The sequence below is a fragment of the Aulonocara sp. 'chitande type north' Nkhata Bay genome, linkage group LG20, assembly GCF_057382095.1.
Source record: "Aulonocara sp. 'chitande type north' Nkhata Bay isolate Kocher_YH1m ecotype deep benthic linkage group LG20, A_spYH_male_GT1.1, whole genome shotgun sequence".
Lineage (NCBI taxonomy): Eukaryota > Metazoa > Chordata > Actinopteri > Cichliformes > Cichlidae > Aulonocara > Aulonocara sp. 'chitande type north' Nkhata Bay.
The window spans coordinates 6878292-6898851 of NC_141363.1; the positions used below are offsets into that span (position 1 = coordinate 6878292).

Consider the following 20560-nt stretch of genomic DNA (forward strand, 5'->3'; position numbering starts at 1 on the left):
TGAACACATTTGTACACAGACCACTTTTGTCCAAATTTGACTTTTGAATCGCAAACTAGTGTAGTTTCAACCGTATGAACTTTAAAATGTTATTCTTATGAAATTATATGCACATAGACAGTATATACATTTGATTTGACTTCATTGTGAACAATAGCTATAGTGTTTTAGGTCTTTTTAAGGTTGTATTTTCTGCTCTTTGATCATTGACCTATTGGACCAGATCCTTACGGTCATTTCTGTTTTTAACACCCATTCTATTCTTCTATGTCCTATATATTTCCTTTGCTATCCGTTGTTTTCCTGCTCTTCCAAGCAGGTTTAATCCATTGTTCTATTCATTAATCAACATCTGTGCACATGCATGTGTGTGTGTGTGTGCGTGTGTCTGCGGCAGTGAGGGCAAGCAGGTTACCTAAACGAAGCTACTAAGAGAGCGAAAATGAGAACAAGGAAATAGGCAAGAATGCAGTGTCTCAAAAACATTGAGGGCATACAATTTTGTGTAGGTGTGTAGGTAGCTGTGAATATATGCTGTGTTTGTGTGTGTGTGTGAATGTGTGTTTGTTCATGTGCATTTGTGGCAGGTGCTTTCCTCTGGGAGCTCTCGTTGCCAGAAAAGAATGAGGATGTGAATAGATGTGAATAAAGGATACGTACACTTGGGTGCACCTGCAGAGATTGTGACAAAGACCACACACAACAAAACAAGTATGCACACACACTAACAAACAGCACAGGAAGGAAACACGAGATTCCAGCGCACATTCTTACTTCATTTCATTGGTTTGTTTCCAAACAGGAAAAAAAAACTGTAAGAAACAGCGTGGATGTTATTAATGTGTCGATAAAGTCTCTTCAACGCGTCTGTAATCGGGTCACAATTTAGAGTTTCTAAGAAAAAAAAGAAATGATTTATCTATTATATTTTTTTAATCCTTTACGAGACATGTGGGTCTATGTTAGTGTGCCTCGTTAGGACACGACAAATTAAATATCAGTAGGGTCATTAATAATGAATTTATTAATTATATTCATCATTTCAATAGTTTCACATTCACATTGGTTGCTTTATCATTAAGGTTATGTATTGTCATGTTTTGTGTTAGTGAAAGTTTGATTTCTGTGGGTTTGGAACATTTTGGTCTCTAGTCTTAAGACTGTTATCTTGAGACATTTTGAAGATAAATCAATCAATTATTAAATGAGAAATAATCAATAATCAGTAATCGGGAATAAAAATAACTGTTACTTTCAGCCATAGGATTTTTTTCTCCCTCTGTATTGAGCAGTAACAGCACTGTCCCTGGAGTACTATGTTCTACTGCTGCTGCACTGTATGTTATCACAAGTGTTTAGACAGTTGGACTGCAAATAGACTGCTTTAATGCTGCTAAACACACACATACACACACACACACACACACACACACGTGCACGGACACACACCTTAGTCCCGTTGTCCTCCTCCCGCGGGAGCCGTGGTCTCCATTCTCTCCTACTGGCTGCTGCAATGACTGTGGGGTCGTGGGGTCTCCCAGATAAGACCGCAGGGGTTTTGTAAAAGGAAGCTTGACTTTCAGAGCACAGGAAGGAGGGATGAATAACCCGGAAGAAAGGAGAAGAGTAGGGAGTGAGGTCGAATGAAACTCCAAACCACCTGTGCATCTGATAAGGCAGCACGCATTAAGGTGAGCGTAAGAGAGAAGGTTAGGAGGGAAATGTCAATAAACGCCCAGAGAGAAGAGAAGTGGGAGCTAGAAGGAGAGAAATGAGAGGGACAGAAAAAGAAAAGCTGAATCTATCAAAGAAAGATCATGCACTATATATATGACAGGCTGGGAGAAACAAAAGAAAATTGGATGAATGAATTATCAATGAAAGAAAGACTAAAACTGAAGACTTGAATAGATGATCTTTGCCACAACACAATGCTGCTTTGAAATAGAGAAGTTCACAATCATTGGAAAACACCAAAAAGATTTACACCCAGCACACTTGCCAATAGCCTCCTGATTGAAATGTGTTGTAGTTTCTGCTCATTGACGTATTGAGCGGTTATGACAAATGAAGTGTGGGGGACCTCAGGTAGCTCTGCGTGGAACCATTGATTTTCACTGTCCTCACAAGGCTTGATTGATAGGGCAGTGCTAGAGTCATTAGATACATTTTCAACCGGCATCTTAATACATACACAAATACACACACTCAGACTGTGGAGTGTTTGTGGATAGAAAAAGATGGGTGGGGAGGGAGCAGAGAAGTAGTCTGGGGGAATGAACTCCAACATTGCTTACACTGTCAACCCATAATTTCATAAAATTAAGTCATGCATGCTGTCATACAAGTATAGACATTTCTCGGACTTGTCTTATTCAAAGATCAGGCAAGAATTCTGGCATAACGGGAAGCTAAATAAATCTAAAAACAAACCATTTGGCTGGAAGATGTTCTCCACAGGTCTGTGATCAGGCCTGACCCCTGTGCCCTGTTTTCATAGGCTCTGTATTTATGGAGGTGCCGTGAACCTAAGGCCAAGGTGGATGGCTTACTTTACAGATCTTGCCATAAAATATGTGAGACTTGGCAAGAGAACTTGTCTACCTTTGGGATCCAATTGCAGATTGGGTTGGTTTTAACTGGGCCTGGACAAGATGTGCTCCCAAGAGAGACACACAGGGTCACGTTAAGCCAGAAAGACATAGATGCACAAGTGCTGTGAAGTTTTGCTTAAAAGCCTGAAACAAAAAACTTGTCTGCTTTTGTACACTCTGCTTGTATCATTAGTCCTATAATGTGCCATTATGCAATGTTCTCATTCTCTCTGTTGTGTCTTTACAATAGTCCTCTCCTGCTATAAAACTCAAGAAATAGTCCTAAAGTTGATGCTGACATTTACCATTTAAATAATGATAGCGCCAGAGGGCCATCTTGGCCACTGAGTTGGAAAATGTAACCTTTTAAGAGGGATAAGTCAGAATGTGATATTTTCCTTCAGAAATTAAGCTATTTTCTGACAAAGACAATGTAAGCTGAAAGTGATACAATTAGTAGAGAGGGTTGAAAGCACTGCAAATTTAAGATGTTTGTTTTTGTGAATAATTGAACATTTTCATTGAAATATTTCTTTCTTTGTGGGCAATACACACACAAACACGCACACATACAGGCTAGGTGCCCTCTTAGCATTGACAATTTCATGCAATTTGTAAGGATTTACATGTGTCAGGTTTCGGTGACCAGTGACAGAACTTGCATTTGTCTTGTCTTGTATTTGTATTTCCCTTTATTTGTTATTTAAATCTTTTCTGTAGCCATTTTCACTTGGAGCCTTGAAAGAATTGAAATAATTGAGTCTGCCTGAAGAAGAAATTGTCCTGAAATAAATCCTACTTTGGTAAACTAGAGGCCTCCACTTGACGTAATCTGCAGAATTACATTGAGTAAGAACGTTTTTTATCAGAAAGTATTCACAGATTTTGTTCTCATTTAGCTTTTTTCATATTAAATCCCGGCAGGGAAAAAAATATGTGTGTTTTGAGGCCTCTGTGAATTTCCTGGAGGGTCTTTCCAAAATGTCTGCCCTGAGAGGTGAAAAATCAGGTGGACATGCACAGGGGAAAAAAATCACAACATATTATATCTGACAGATTAAGACTCACGTGTGTTTGCGTGTTTAATTCTCTAGAAACTAGGAAGTTTAAAAGTTAACAACTCTCATTCTCCTGCAGTATCGCACACAAACACATCTGCACACACCCGAGGTCACAATCCAAATTCTGTGACTTGTTGGCCTTTCTCCCAAATGAAGCATTCCACGGATCAGCGAGCCCATCAGACTACCCTCTCCCTCTTTTTGCTCAAATCTCAGCAATTATATTTGACATGTAACATCAATAATCTCATTTATTTCTGCCCCCCACCTCACAAACACCCTCCCCTACTCTCACCTAACCAACCAAACAAACACGTGCACACTCTCACGCAGACAAACACACACACACAGAAGGGTCTGCTCAGTCTCTTTCTCTTATCTGTGTCTGCAGGAAATGTGAGCCGTGCGGCATTCGATAAAAACAATTTTTTGCACCATTGATCCCACAGCACTTGTTTCTCCCTCCTGTTTTTCCTTCCTTGTTGGCCCTCCTGCATGAAAATAGTATTTCTGGAGAATGTTTAGCTAAACAATGAAGAAAATGTTAAGAGTTGTATAAAGAGCCGTGGGAGAGAGACTGTGGCAACTCGCACAGAGATTAAATTAATAACTAGAGAGGAAAAACAGCACGTTTTAGTGGAGATGGGTCACTCACATATAGGGATGGGTATTGATAAGATTTTCACGATTCCGATTCCATTTTCGATTCTGTTTAACGATTCGATTCTTTATCGATTCTCTTATCGATTCTTTTTTAAAAAGGGGAACACTAAGGTCGATTAGCTTAGAACTTTGTTTTATATCTTCTCTTTGAACAAGATAGAAATTTAGGAGTAACATGGCCTTACAAACCCAACAGTGAGATCTTAAGAGATCCAGCCTACGGCTCTTCAATGGGGTGTCACGGGGTCCCCAGGAAAAAAATTGTAAATGTAAAATAATAAGATAAATATTCTTCTGTAGCAATTACAAAGTATAACATAAATTATTTAGTAGCAATTACACAAGAATATCCAGTAATGTCCCTGCCTACAATTAAACACATTCACTTACCAAAAATCGAGGGCATCTGCTGTGGCAAATGGGTGCAAGCCTTTGACCACTAACTTAGTCACTGCTCGGTGACATTCGTCTATCCTGGCCTGAAAGGAGACGCTACCGGTAGACTGCAGCGAGAACTGCCAGCATCTGAGCCAGCCAGACTCTGTCTCTCTCATCATGGTCACCTAAATGCACAGTAATGGCAGATTTTGTAATAAGGCAGATCATGCTAACATAATATGCACTGTTAGTTGATTATTTACCTGCCGCATTAACGGGAGAGGACGTGCAAACATTACCGCTGCTGCTGGGTTGAGATTCACGAGTCCGGAGCGAATTAAAAACACGACATTCATTTAAGGTCATCGCGTGTTTTGTGAGCAAATGCTTTTGCATATTCTTAGTGTTTCCTCCCTTAAATGAAATATCTACTTAGAAAGTATTGCAAGTTGCCCTGTTGTCAACCGTTCTCGTAAAGTATAACCAAAGTTTTGAGGCGCCGTGTTTCCTGCCAGGTTAATGACGCTCCGCAACGTGGTGATGTCATTTGGGGCGACTGGAATCGATAAGGGAATCGTTTGCAAAAATGGCAAACAATTCCAAGGAATTGAAACAGTGGGAACCGGTTCTCAACAAGAACCAGTTTTCGATACCCATCCCTACTCACATATAGCACGTGTAGCACAAATTGCATGCCTATACAAAGTGAATGTGCGTCTGTGTGCAGGTACGAGAGAATGAGAAGTGTGTGAAAATCTGTCTATGCCTGAGTTTTCATTTGGACACTGATGGCATTATCTGCACTGAGTAAAGAAGCCATGCAGGCTCAGAGGGTGCCACTTTCAGCTCCCTCCACCACAGTGCCACAGATCAATATAGCTAAAGTCACCCACCTTCTGTAATCATTCTGTGTTCTGCTTCACTCCCCCCATTGGCCAGGTTGTTGTTTATCCTATTATAGCCCTAATTGCCATGCTTATGGTAACCTTTCTTCAGCTTGCAACCCCCTGCACTAAACTAATGGGCAATAGCACAGGAAGGCTATTGTAACCAAGCTCATTTGGCTTGGCTTATATGCCCACATGGACACCTCAGTGCACCACAATGCCCATGTCTATCATTCTCTTACTGTTTTTCTCCTTTTTCTTTATGTGGCTTTCCTTCTTTCACAGCTAGCTAGCATTAGCACTCAGTGCACCGTGTGGCACAGAAGCAGGTTGCAGCTAATGAGTTACCTTCGTGCGCTCAGTGCCATGGCTTTTTAATTAGTGTTGCAGTGCTAAGTGTCCTATGCGAGCCCTTTCAAAGCCCCCTTTCTTGTCATCCATCACCCGTTCCCTTTTGTTTGTCTTTCATTTGCATATATGCACAGACCCCAAATTAGCTAGTGGCTCGTTAATTGCACATGTGGGAAAGTAAATGGATGGTAGCATTGCGGGGTGGAGGTGCAGTCAACATGTTTACCTCCTAAATACCTCCCAGGACTACTGAGCTCAAGCACACGGGGAGGTCACAGTGAATACACCCCTCAGGCTTAAAAGATCCAATTTGCTGTTTGGAGTAATTAGTACAACTAACAAGCTCAAGCCCACATTCAGACAAATGAAAATCCATTTTGTTCGTTTTATTGTGGTTACAGAATACATGCAAAATTGCAGGTTTATCATGCCCTCAAGTACTGAAATGCTACCAACAGTACTAAGAGTAAAAAAAAACAACTACATTTCCAGAGACTGAAATAAATATTTTTACACAATGCATTTTTTTAAGGGTGAAAATTTCCTTATCTATTATGCCATAAAATTAAAATGCATTCTATTCACTTAACAAAGTCTATAAAATTAAGAGTTTATATGCCTGTATTGACTTCTCTTAGCTGAACTGATCAATAGTCAGTCAATAATAGATAATGATGTCTAAGTGCTGAGAGATGACCTGTTGCACCTTAGGTGTCCTTAGTGTTATTGATCAGCTTCTATTCACTGGCAGTAGATTTTATTGTTGAGTAAAAGTCACAGGGGAAAGCCTCATATCTCCAAATTTTAATGCTATTCAGGAATGAAAACTGTGAAATTTGCCGTTTATTTTACATAAATTAAACAGCAACTACACTAATAATTATAGTCATTGGTCAAATTGAGAGAGTCAGACAGCAGGTTCCTAACAGAGGATATTAAGCAACGATCAGGATGCTGAAGAGTTAAAGGATAACAGATATAAATAAAATATTAGAATGTAGTCTAGATTCCACTGGTAATGACAGAAAGGGCTAACTAAGAGCTAAACTAATGTTGTCACGTATCTTGGAACAAGATACAAGCCAAACAACAGCAGTTCTGTTCGAACTGTAAGCTGTCTTCTTACTGATTCTGGAGTGCAGTACGTTACAGTAATCAACTGGAGGCGAAGGACACGTGATTGATTTCCTGAGCCTGAAAATGAAAGAAAAGGCCTCGAACTAAGCTGAAGAAAACTGAACTGCATTAATAAAAAATAGATTTTGGATGTGCTGTTTATGAGTGAATAATGGTCCCAAAGCACGCACAAAATGATCAGTAGTTTTGTGATGAGCAGCAATACGTTTAAAACCTGGCTTTAAAAAAATGATTGGAATCTGTTAAAATCTGTCAAAAGAAATCAGATGTAAAATCTAAAAAAATAAAATAAAAATGTATTCAACACTCATGGAACAACTGAAGGTTTCTTATGAAGGAAACCAGAATATTTGGAATTACAGGGGACAAATGACAGAGGATAAATTAAGAAAACCATATTTCCATCCCTTTATCGCAGCATCTGACTGAGTGGAAATAAATTACAGGGGAATTCAATCATCATCAGTGAAATAAAAAGGGTCATCTTATCATCACAAACATGCTACCACACTGAAAGTGGTTTGCAAAATCTTGAACATACACGCATTAACCTGCGAGTGATTGACAAAAAACAAACTCTGCAAACATCTTTACATGTGTGATAATTCCTAAAATCTTTGCACATGTATATGACATTTCTTACTGATTGGACCTTTTAATCAATATATATTTCCTTAACAACAAAATACATAATGTATATAATTTTTTAAGCAATGCCATAACTGTAAGACCAGATTGTGGCCTTTTTTGTCTTTTATTTTTTGTTTGAGGTCTTGTGTTCGTGCACTGTCTCAAACAGCTACACTGTGTGAGGTATACTGTTGTGTTTGTTCCCACTGGTGATTGGCCAATTATGCCTGATTGTGTTCCTTTAGGGAAGCATTCTCCAAGAGTTGTTAGTGAATGGCCAAATTATGCCTTAGCTTTTAATGTGACCACAGGGAGCCTCAGACTACTCCAAAAAGTTTTTTTTTTTGGTCTTTGCAATGCCACAAGTAACTTGTAATGACAGCATTATTAGTCAAAGGATAGTTTGAAAGTCATTGTTATTTGCTGGTGTGATTTTAATGGAGACTCGGACGCCGTGGGCCGTTTAAGCTTTAATGAGAAGTTTCCAGGTGGGAGTTAAAGTTGGGCCTGCGCCCTTTCTCTGTCCCTCATGACCCTTCTGTACCGAGCCAAACTCTGTGCATCAAACAGCCACTGCATTCAGTATTTCATGTCATTTATTTCTCTGCAATGAAATGAATAATTTTTTTATTTTTTTTTAAACACTACGTTTTAGTATAAATATGGACATCAAATCTCTGCAGTCACTGCATACTGCCTTTTAATTGTTGATGCTAGTTGGCTTTTTGGTGTTCAGTGTGTGTGTGTGTGCGCGTGCTTTGTTGTAAGTCTTGAGCTCTAAAAGAAAAGTATGCGATCTTACATCCTGGAAGCAGTAATTAAGCGATACTCTGTGTCCTCCTCCTGTCCTCCTCCTCCATCTCCACACTCCCTCTGTGTGTGAATATATGTGTGTGTGTGTGTGATTAATGACACTACTAATGGTGTGTCTAAACACTGGCTGCCCTGTTATCTCTTATCTGACAGAGAGGAGAGGGCTCATGTCAGCAGCTGCTCTTCCTTCTCATTTATCTCCTCATTTCTTCCTACCGTCCTTTTTTTCTATCTCCAAAACAGCCTGCTTGTTTAGAATTTTTTGTCACGTGTGGTTTGCGATAGCTTTTCATTTCTCCGATGGGTAGTCCATGTTCATTGTTGTTTAATCTTTTGATACATCTGTTCTTAGGAAGTAGAAAACTGTTATCTAGTGTTAAAGGTCAACATCTTCAAATTGCTTTTGTTTAACAAAATCTTTTTGTGACGGACAATTTTATTTTTATTTGTGTTTCCTGGAAACATCCCCTCAGTTATAAATAACTTCAAAGTCTCCCATTCTGGGCCCCATTTACTCCATGTGCCTCAATCACCCTAATGTGCCTGTTTAGGCATTAGGTTCTCTGAGGGGGGCCCATATCCATCCATCTCTTCCTCCATATATCCCATCATACATTAAAAGGCAGATAACTGACACACTGTTAATATTGTGTCTAACACGAACCAGATGACTGCAGGACCCTTCTGCACCACAGACCGCTGCCCGCAGCTGATTTGACCGTTTCCTTTTCTCTTGGGTTAAGGGATGAGCGTTCTTAATTAAAAGTTAGATATATGGGCCTCTGGGTGGAGATGCTCGAGCAGGATCCATTACCTGCACACTGGGGGCCCCGCCAGAAAAAGAGTTAGGGCGAAGGTTAAGATAGTGAGATGAGATATCAGGCACTGAGTCTGCTGGTGCTGCATCTTGGGTCAAAATCCAAATTAAGGGTTTGCAAAGAAAAGAAAGAAGTTGTTATAGTGCTTTGAGCATGAGGTGGTGGCTGCGGGTGCTAAAGCTAGCACAGAATTCAATGCAGGCCGAGAGGTGCTAACCGTGATCTCAATAGCCGTATTGTGTTCGCACTTGAACAGGAGCCAAAAAATCCTGTGAAATATCAGAGCAGAAAGAGGGAGAGAGACGTGTGGAAATGAAACAATGGTTTACACAACAGTGAAATGGGTCTTTTCCTCTGTTTCTTGCCAGCAGGTCCAACACTCAGAGAGAGAACGCTTTATTGGCCTTCATGTCCTGGCTAGTCTCAGCCCCCGGTTTCGGGGAAAAAGAGGGGAGCACTGGGCTCTACATGTGTGTAACGTGACGTAGAAGCTAGTGTTGGACTGAGACACACACTCAAGCAGCCACACAGAGAGCGCTGACGAGAACACACACATTAAATCAGTCCGTGGCAGAGATGAGAATAGCCAGATATTCATCTAATCCTCTATGAGGAGAGCAACACGTCTCATAGCATCATTTATGCCTCAATGCCTACAGCTAATCCTAGTGGGCATTCTGTGCCTCACAACTGCCAGACACGGAAGTCGAGAGAGCATAAGTGCAGTGGGGTTTTTTCACTTTTCTTTCTCTTTTTTTTACAACAAGTAGGAAAAGAGCGGATTTTAAATATATTGGCAGAGGAAAGAGAATAAAGCTGCCTATCACTGGCTTGTTCTAGCAAATGTAAAATCTGTATTTTTTTGGCAAGTTAACCTCAGTTAATTTTATTCTTCTTTGCTTTTGTTTTTATTTTGTGCCTGAATGCAATTTGAAGTATTTTGCAATATAAAAATTCACAGCCTGAAGCCAGTGAGTTTATAAGTCAGAACTGCTTTTTTTTAAACTATAATTTGATAGTAATAATAAAGTTGTATCCACTCTTTTCACGTTTTCCTGTCATAGAAGCACATTTTTTTAAAATGATAAAACAAGGCTTTGCATTTTTATTTATATGGAGTAATGTGAAAAAGCTTTAGGTACCAAAAGTTGTTGGCTCAAAAATACATTTTTAATATCATATAAAATGCAGTGAGCAGAAAACTAAAGTTTGGTTGCTTTAAAACAGCAAAAGTTGACACATTTGGATTTGGACACAGAAAAATACATTTTCGTTAAGCTGACACATCTGCCCTTTCTTTCTTTTTTTCTTTAATTTGAAAAAGACGTTGGCTAAAAGTCGTTCTAGCAAAATGGAGTATTGTGTTATAGTGATGAGGCTTTTGTTTTTATTGAGTCATTTAATTGTAAATATTTGATTTTCAAGCAAATCTTTTAATCTCGGGTCATCAGACCGAGGAGTAAATCCTGGCCGTACACTAATGGTGAGAGAAGGAATTGGAGTCTGGTTGTTATAGAAAACCCAAAGTTAAGCTCAGATGGTTCCAATAAGGCCCAGGCCTGCAGCCACACAGGGGTTCTGCCACATGCTGTCCTGGCCAGCTGCTCTGAAATGCTTTTTTTTTTTTTATTCTTTTCTGTGGAAGGGAGGGGGCACTAATATCTTGCACAATGCATTTTTGCTGATTTGGCCTCTCAAATTCAAGCTTCCTGCAGAAACCCAGGTGGACTATAGGTGTTGACAACAGTGAGAAGGAGACAGCACAATGTGTCGCTGTCTGTCAATCTCTTGCTCTCTTTACCTTGAGCACCGTTTATTGTATCTTAGTGTTCGTGTTTCATCTTTTCTCAGCTGTCTGCCAACACATGATGTCACTACAGACAAGGACACAGCAACTTTCTACAATGCTGCATTAAAATGGCTTTCTCCCAAAAGTGAAATTTAAAGAAGATGGTTGGAGACATGTGATGTCTTCTGTTTTGTGTCAATCTGCTTTGCTGAGATTCAAGGAATGAGGTAGCAGATAGGACAAATGCTGATTTGAAACTGAACAGCAACTGAATAAAAAATTGGAGGGAGGAGGGGAAGAAATCTGTCGGTTCTTCTTGAAATTGTCTGGTTTGGATCACTAGGAGCACGATTACGAATGAATAGATTTATCAGTGTGTATCTGTATCTGTGTGGCTTTGGTCTCTGCTTCCATTTCCCCTTCATCATTCTCCACAGTGTTATATAAACAAATAGCGAGGAAGTTTCCTTTTGCTGCCCGTTATCAAAACCTCTTATTACTACCATCTGCTGAAAATCTCATCCAGAGCTTACCTTGGAAGAACTCCTTTATTTAGGTGTTAATAAATAATTGAGTGTTACAAGTTCTGCAAATGTGTCCTAAACAGCACTTCCCTATTTGTGTGCGCACAGTTCCAGGAATTGTCCCATTTTGTGTTTCGCTTCCGATGTCAGTCAATAGCATGGAGGTCAAGTTGTGCCAGTGTTGAATGCCAGTTTCCTCTCCTCATTATTATTTCTTATTATTCTTGGCATGGATGTATAAGATTTGACTGATTTAGTTACTTTCTTTTTTTGTTAAGGAAACTTTTAAAAAAATCACCATCGTTAAGAAGAATATGATCAACAATGCTTATACATATTATTTGCTTAAATATGGAGATCACTGTTCTCATTAATATTTGACCAATATTTTGGTTGTTTTTATTTTAGTTTTTTAAGATTACAAAGCACAAAAACATGTTTAAAGCTTTACGTTATGCTACTTTTTTGGTTGTTGTTTTTGTGGTGGTAATATGTCCTGATTTCTTATACTTCAAAGATGTTAATTAAGTTCAATTAATTAATTAATTTGTGGCAAAATTCACAAATGTCCTTGTTCTGGTGACAGAGGCAAAGATTTATAAGGATATTATGTATTTTCTATATTTTTGAGGTACAAGCATCCAGAGCATAACACTTAAAAGACAAATACAAATGAATGACACTTTAAAACATCTGTTATTCTAATTCTGTATATAAAATCTGAGACAAAGGCAACATTAGACATTGTAGTCAATAAACAACCACTTTGCTCAGTGTGTGTTCTTTCCAGCCACTAAACACATACTTTGCTCTTTCTTCCTTCCTCTTATTAAATATTTGGACAGACTTTGTGTTTTTCTTAAGCCTGTTAACAATTGTTGTAGCTGACTTTTAAACACTATAAACATTCTTTATTAAATGTATGATTTCTTTGACAGAGGCCACTATAAGAAAGCATTTCCTCAGTCTGGCTCTAACTGATTCAGTGTGTGCGCTCCTGTTTGTCACACACATAAGTCTAGTTGTTATCCTTCAAACACCGCCGACAAAGTGTGTGACCCTGATGCACCGTTCATATATTTCCCCATTTGTGGTGCACCTGTTTCTCTATAATGAGCCAATATATCTCCTCACTAATTGCCCTAAATACATATCATAAAGACCTGCCTATAAAAGGCTGTGCAACAGTAAAACAGGCATAGTGTGATGGGAACTTCTGTGCACCCACACGAGCGCATATACATATACGCTGGACATATCATATGACATAAAACACACGTGTACACGGGCAAAAAGTCACATACACCTGCATACATATGCAGGTATATATATATATATATATATATATATATATATATATATATATATATATATATATATATATATATATATATACACATATACACATATATATGTATACATGCATGCACATTTACACACAAGCACACACACTCATTCAGCCTTTAACAAGGGGCTGTAAATAACACAAAGCCATTTCATTAACAAGGTCCAGCCCGAAAACTCACTGCCCCTCTTCTCTTAAAAACATGCACACTTCCTGTTTTAAGTTACTCTAACATGGCAACTCTGCACATGGCAACCTGCTCATTCAAATAAGCTGCAGGGGTGAGCAGAGGGAGACAGTGGCATGATGCAAAACAAAAAAAAATGCACTAACGTTGCAGACGCATTATCACTGGCTTAACTCTTAAAAAGCTCCTATTCTCTTCCAGTTAGATATGTTGCCCATCAAAGTGTAAAACTAAATTTATTGGTTATGCATTTCATGATAAGTACTTGTTTGCGATTGACAGTCCAATAATGCAAAAATAAACAATGTCATAACTGCTGTAACTTTACAGTATGATAAAATGTGCCTCTGTAGTAGACGCAGAGTGAAGTTTTTTTGGCACAACTTCAGCTGCTTCCAAGGTGCACGGAGGAAAACACCTAAAGACATCAAAACTCCAGCAACAGTTGCAGAATATAAAACAACTTTATTGCTAGACCAACATGTTTTGGTTTGTGGTCACTATGACCCTGATGAAGGCCACAAGCAGAAGCACACTGGTTTAAACTTAGTTCTATATAGTATAGATTAGTATGGTACAGTACAGTATAACTGATACAACTGATTCTTGAACCTCCTGATAATGTACTAATCCATATTTATCTGCTCTGTGTATATCTCTATCTCTATCTATCTATCTATCTATCCCTCTCTCTCTCTCTCTCTCTCTCTCTCTCTATTTATATATATATATATATATATATATATATATATATATATATATATATATATATATATAACATGGCAATAATGACTAATATATATATATATATATTAGTCATTAGATTACATTAGGTAATATTTACATATATATTGAGCTATTGTAAAGAGCCGAACAAGAAACTGAAAAAGATTTGACGTCACCGTGATCAGACCAGTGTTGGGGACACTGGGACTTTTTTTTTTAATGGCATGTTTTAAATGTCGCACATGCAGACTTACCACAAATGATAGCTGTGTGACGGTGATTGTAGAGACGCTGATTTAATAGGAGCAAGTCGGTTCATTAGTGAGCAGGTCCACATTCTGACACTCAAAATGCAAGCAGACACACACGCTCGCACTCTCACTCACACTACAACCCAGATGGCTTTTACAAGGCCCCAGGCCCTCTCTGGCCTGCCCGCCTAGTTTTTAATTATGTCGATGGCCGCCCTGGCCAGATAAAATGGGTCACATTTAACAAGCCTTCACTCACCTTCACACACACACACATACTGGCACACACTGCCACACCTCACATGCATGCATTTTACTAGTGATACAGCTAAAGCTCGCACAAAATACAGAAACGCACTTTTTTCAGTGGCATTCACCTGTGCCTTTGACAGAGACAAACTCTAAAGATGTGATATTCAGCGTGGCCTCTTACCTCAATAAAATGTGTGTACTCCGTGCAAGCCTGAGTGTGTATGTGTGTGTGGATTTACAGCCTGTTTCCTTTTTAGCTGTCATTAGGCTGCCAGACATGGCTACACAGGTGTACGATTACCAGCATCAGTAATAAGCCTTACAGACACTCACACACACACACACACACTTAGACATTCACTCTATATTTAAAGGTCCAATCTATACTCACAGCAGGGCTCCTTCTGATGAAATACTCTGCCACTGACTCTCTTTGTTTGGACTCACCGATTTCAAAGTTTTATTGCTAAGTTATTGAACATGTGTTTTAATGCATTTATGGGTTTTGAAGAAAACATTTAAATAATGTTCGAATGTCACTGCAGTTAGTAGCTATACCAGCTCATTCGTGGCCCGTCTGTTTATTTGTTACATTTTTTTTTCTCAGCACAAGTGAATTGGTGTTTGTTTGTTTGTTTGTTTAAGAACAGCGTGTGCATGAAAAGACAGGAAAGATGAGGCGCTGTGGTTCTGACAGATTAGGAGAAAAAGGAAAATGTGTGGTGTAGAGATGTGGAAGGCTGAAATCAATTTGTGCTGTTTGGACATAATCTCTGGCCTGACTATTTTTTTCTGGTTAAGAGGAATGAGTCATGCTTGACAAATACTGTCAACTTCATTGATCATGTTATTTCAGAGGCGTGCTGAAAAGAGCGCATTTCTCTGGTTGGTTACAGTGCTTGGTGAAAATATCATTTTGAGCTAACTGACTTGGTTTTTTTTTTAATTTCTTGTTATTTCTAATTTATCAATTTATCATTTTTAAGAATTTGATTTCATATAATTACTGTTATTTTTTTATTGGATCAAAATGCAGTCAGTAAGAGTTTGTGTGAGAAATGATGACAGTGTTCCTGATTGTTTTCTATGTTTTATATTATAAAAAAATAAGAAATTTGTAAACATTGTTGTTAAAAAGAACAGACAAGTGTATAAATGTGACAAAGGTGACACAAATAAAGAAGTAATAGTTGTTTTTTTTAAATAATTTTTTATGACGAGGAACATTGATTTATTTTGTTTACAACGTTTATTTGGGTACTAATAAATATTTCAACTCCCACGCTAACACATCAACAAATTTAGCGTTCCAATTTTACAGATATTATAAATAGTAACTTGAAATGCAATCACAGCTATATATTTTTTTCATCACACCTCTTCATTTCCTCCTTCTCTTCTGTTTTGTTTTTCCACTTCCCTCACAGATCATCCTTACCCAGCTTAAGTCCACTGAAGTTTAATAAAATATGAAAAATTTCTTTTATTCCTTCCAGTCTTCTTTCTTCAGCGTAAGACGGTGCTCACTGGCAGGACCTCCTCCTGTGTCTCTCCACTTCTTACGTCCGCACACATAAACATGCACACAAATATGGACAGACACACTCTTTTAGATCACTGAGTGATGTAGCATGGTAGGTTCTTCTCCGTAGGCCCCCATCCATCACACACACACACACACAGTCACACACACCCACATAAGAATGAGCACAAACACACTGGAAGCTGTCATGATCTGTACTCTATCAACCACTTTATTAGCCTGCCAGTCTGTGCGTGTGTGTGTGTGTTTGTGTGCATGTTAAGAGGCCTCCCAACTGGAAACAGACCCAGAAAGGATACACACCCAACACACACACTTCTTTATTTCTTGTTAGTCTTCCTGCACCTTAATTTGTAACACCTCTAACAACCAGCTCCGCAGCCCACTTCACAGCCACTCAATCTGTCACTGCTCAGTTTCTATGACTGTCCTTTTTCTCAGGGTGAAACAGAGTGTATTAATGTGTGTGTTCATATGTAATTCTTTCTCTTTATACCACTTCTATTATCTACATCCACCATGGCCTTGTTTATATATTTAAAAATACATGTACAGCTGTAGAGAAGGAAGTTTTATTTCTACTTTGCGCTTGTTTTCACGCCAGGCTGCCCCCTGCCTCCTTTAAGTTGAACTGCACCCAATCCTCCATACCTTTCTTTTTCTTCGTTTATCTCTCTATCCTTCTTTTCTCTATATTTTCACACAAATCCAATCTAGATCGAGGAAGATCGATACTTAAAAAGAATCTGCTCCTTGTTCTTTCTTTTTCCTCCTTGAAACAATGTTTTTTCCATTTGTTGGCAACCTCCCCAGGACATTAGCAGATGAACCAGGAGAAAGTCTGCCATTCTCTACATGTTTAGAGTGCTTATTTCCATTTCCCAGAGCCAGAAAAACTTTCGATTCAAAGAAATCTTTCAGCTAACTTTTTTTTGAAAAAGATCCTGCTTAACTGCCTGGTTCCTTCTTTAATACCGGAACCAATGTGTTAGTTTTGTTGGTCTGAAAAATGGCAAATCAGTATGGCTCGCTCATCTCCTATCCTCCAAAAACCTTGAAACAAAAACAAACGTTTCTCTATTTTCTTTGGTCCTCTACCACACGTGTATACAAATGCATGCAAACAAGGGTGTGTTCACACGTTGAACACCACATCAGTGTGCAACGGAGCACTAAGATCACACTTTGTAAAAATATTCCCTCAGAGACACACAATAACCCAGGAGTTATGTCTCACATGCTTCTATCTCAAGCTCACATCAAAATCACAATCACCACTGCACTCCGAGCTGCCATTTCCATTTTCTGTCCTTCGTCAAACAGAAAATAATATATACCTTGTCACCAACGTCTACCCGTACAAGCAACTTTCCGCCACTAATTCAGCCCAGTGCAGCACACACATCCGTCAGATATAACTGGCGGAGGAGAGGGCATGCCGAGACAGCCATTAAAGGTTCCTAGCTGTCAAAGGTTCCCCTTTGTGTTGTGAGGAGAGGTATAAGTGTCGTGCTCTTATCAGAGCTTCCTGTGGAGTTTGCTCTGCATCCTGTCCACTTAGAGCTGCTTCTCTTTCAGTGAAGTCTCATTGTGTCTCTGTGCACATGAATGTGTTGGTGTGTGTCTGTGTGTGCATGCTGTCAAGTGAGTCATTTTGTAATACTGTTCATAGTATAGGTCAAGTTCTGAAATTGCTTTTCTTGAAATGTTTTCAGTGAGAGTAGTGCAGTATATCAGTGATGTAGAAGTAAATGAATGTGTGAACAAACATACTAGGTAAGATGGATCTTTGTCCTTTAAAAATACATTATTGTATGAATACAACTTCCACAATCTCAGTGATTAAATATAATTACAAAATCTACAAATACCAAAGCAATAAATAGATGGTTTTACAATAAACCGGTTAATTGTGTATGATCTTTGGTAAAAGATCGAAGGATATTCAAGAGAATCTTTAAGAGGTTGAGATCAAAATAATTTACCAGCTCATTCTCCTTTTGAACAAATGAGAAGAACTGAAAACTGAGTGATAAGATTAAGGCACAGCTACCATACATTCAGCGGAGATGGGTTTGGTAATATAAAGACTTTTTCTGATATCATTACACCTACAGTGTCTGCATTCTAATCACTGAGAGAAGCTTTGGGGAAATCTTTGAGTAGCCGAGTTTTTTTTTCGCTCGCTTTGTTTGGTTGAAATTTGTTCACACGTGGAGTTGATGATTTCCAGCCGGGTCCTCCTCCTCCTCCTCCTCCATGTTACATGTGGATGGAGGAGGTTGAATGGGTGAAAAAAGGTAAAGGTAAATAAACAAACAATCAGCCGCAAGCTTGTTCTGGCTCTCCTTCTCTGTTGCCCCTCATTTGAAGCCTTATAAATCAGGCCTCCACCCCGAGACAGGGTGTTAGCAGGCCTCCCAGACTACACACATACAGGAACACACACAGGTCTGCTGCTCATTAAATCCACGATCAGATCTGTGTGTGTGTGAGAGAGAGAGAGAGTGATGTAGTAGAGTGTGTGTGTGGGGGGGGAACGACAAAATGAGAGGGTATGAATACAACTATGCCCAACATGTAAATGGTAAATGGCCTGTATTTATATAGCGCCTTACTAGTCCCTAAGGACCCCAAAGCGCTTTACATATCCAGTCATCCACCCATTCACACACACATTCACACACTGGTGATGGCAAGCTACATTGTAGCCACAGCCACCCTGGGGCGCACTGACAGAGGCGAGGCTGCCGGACACTGGCGCCACCGGGCCCTCTGACCACCACCAGTAGGCAACGGGTGAAGTGTCTTGCCCAAGGACACAACGACCGAGACTGTCCAAGCCGGGGCTCGAACCGGCAACCTTCTGATTACAAGGCAAACGCCCAACTCTTGAGCCACGATCGCCCCTGCCAATGTAGACATTGCAGTGTTCACATGTGCCCAAAAAGAAACTAATAACCGCACACACTCTACACCTGGATCACAGCTTTTCTCCATGTGTTCATAAAACACCTAAGATACCTGTTGCAGCTACCTTGTAATCTCATGACAAGTGCACTTTGATTCCACCAGCAGCAGAAAATATATTGGGTGGAAGACTAGGTGTGTGTGTGTGTGTGTGTGTGTGTGTGTGTGTGTGTGTGTGTGTGTGTGTGTGTGTGTGTGTGTGTGTGAGCATGTCACTGACTGCTTTCACACACAAAATGAAGGCCTTGCCTTTGTCAGGCCAAGTGCTTGGACTTTAAAGTGCACAGTGAGGAGACAGTAGCTGTAGATCTGAGGAGCATGAGGAATAGAGAAGATTTTTTCATTGGCTTGTTCAGTTGACATGATTATGTATATATATATAGGGCTTTTGAATATCTGAGAATGCATAGAAGCAACCGATTTGCAGTAAACTGTCTCTTTCCACACTCTTACAAACACACAACACACAACCAGCAGCTGCAGCTTTCGTTCTAGCCTCGCTGAACGGCGTTTTCAAACACCTTTAGGTTTTAATATGTATTTTCAGCCAAGGCGCTAACAGGCATCATTGTTCTAAAGAAGGCGCAGTTACTGTAGTTACTTCGGTAAACTCACACCTTGGCTTGAAAGTAGCACGGCAATGCTGTTACATGAAGCTGTTGCCTTAGCCGTGCATACGTGCATTCGCCTAAAACAGTTGCCGTATTTGTACAAGCACGCACATCACATGGCGTTTCTTCCACACCTCCATCCAGACCCTTTACATATTTACTCACCAGACTTGGCACCTGCACCCCCGCCCACAAAAATACACCTTCCGCGTGCATTCAACAACAAGAACATAGGCCTTCACACTTTACGAGCTGGAGGGGGAAAAACATGAGCATGGCTTTAGAAAAGCAGGCAGTTAGAGAAGTTCGCGAACCTTGCACATCTAAAAATGTCAGAGGGTTTGTTGGTTCTTCTCCATCACACCTCGATTTCCTTCAGCAGGCATTTGACTGTGATTAAAAGTGCACCGTGTCATACTAGAAGTCAGGGCTGAACTCAAGCCAGGCTGATTGGTGGTTGTAATTAGAGGAGTTGCTCAGTCTCAGGCCAGGTCTTCCTGGAGGATTCACACAGGCTCAGTATCACATCAGCTATGTGGAGAAGAGCCCGGTAGTTTCTGCCAGCTCCAGATTTCCCAGAACCGACCAACTTCACCAAGCAAACACAAATTTCCACCACCAAAGATTCCTGCAATTTCTGGTTCTGTTTCATATATGCGCAAATTTCTGTCTAATATAAAAAGAAATGAGAGTTTTATTGCAAAATTGCTGTCTTTCCAAAATTGTCATTATTTTGCATTTTACTTCAGGAATCAGTTTAGATTGGGAGCCTTTATTTCTCATTGCTATAAAGCTATAAAGCTATAAAGCATGGTTAGTCGCTCCTGGTTTTCCTCCTCACTCTTCACTTCACAATGAGCCCCTCTTCTGTTCTTCTGCTCCTCCTCTTCCTGCTCCACCACTACCTCCATCCTCCTTCATTCTCTGTGAAAGCAGGTAACATGAAACCCACTCTTGGAGTCTCAAGGGTCTGCAGGGGTTACAAAGGGTGATCAATATGTGCCAGGGAAAGTCTTTAGACAAGTAAAAG

The 20560-nt window shown here is 39.6% G+C and overlaps 1 protein-coding gene across 1 annotated transcript in view; it reads left to right on the forward strand.

Annotated features, from left to right (window-relative positions):
• The window catches only part of prdm16 (PR domain containing 16), a 172689-nt gene that overhangs the window by 128907 nt on the left and 23222 nt on the right, over positions 1–20560 (forward strand).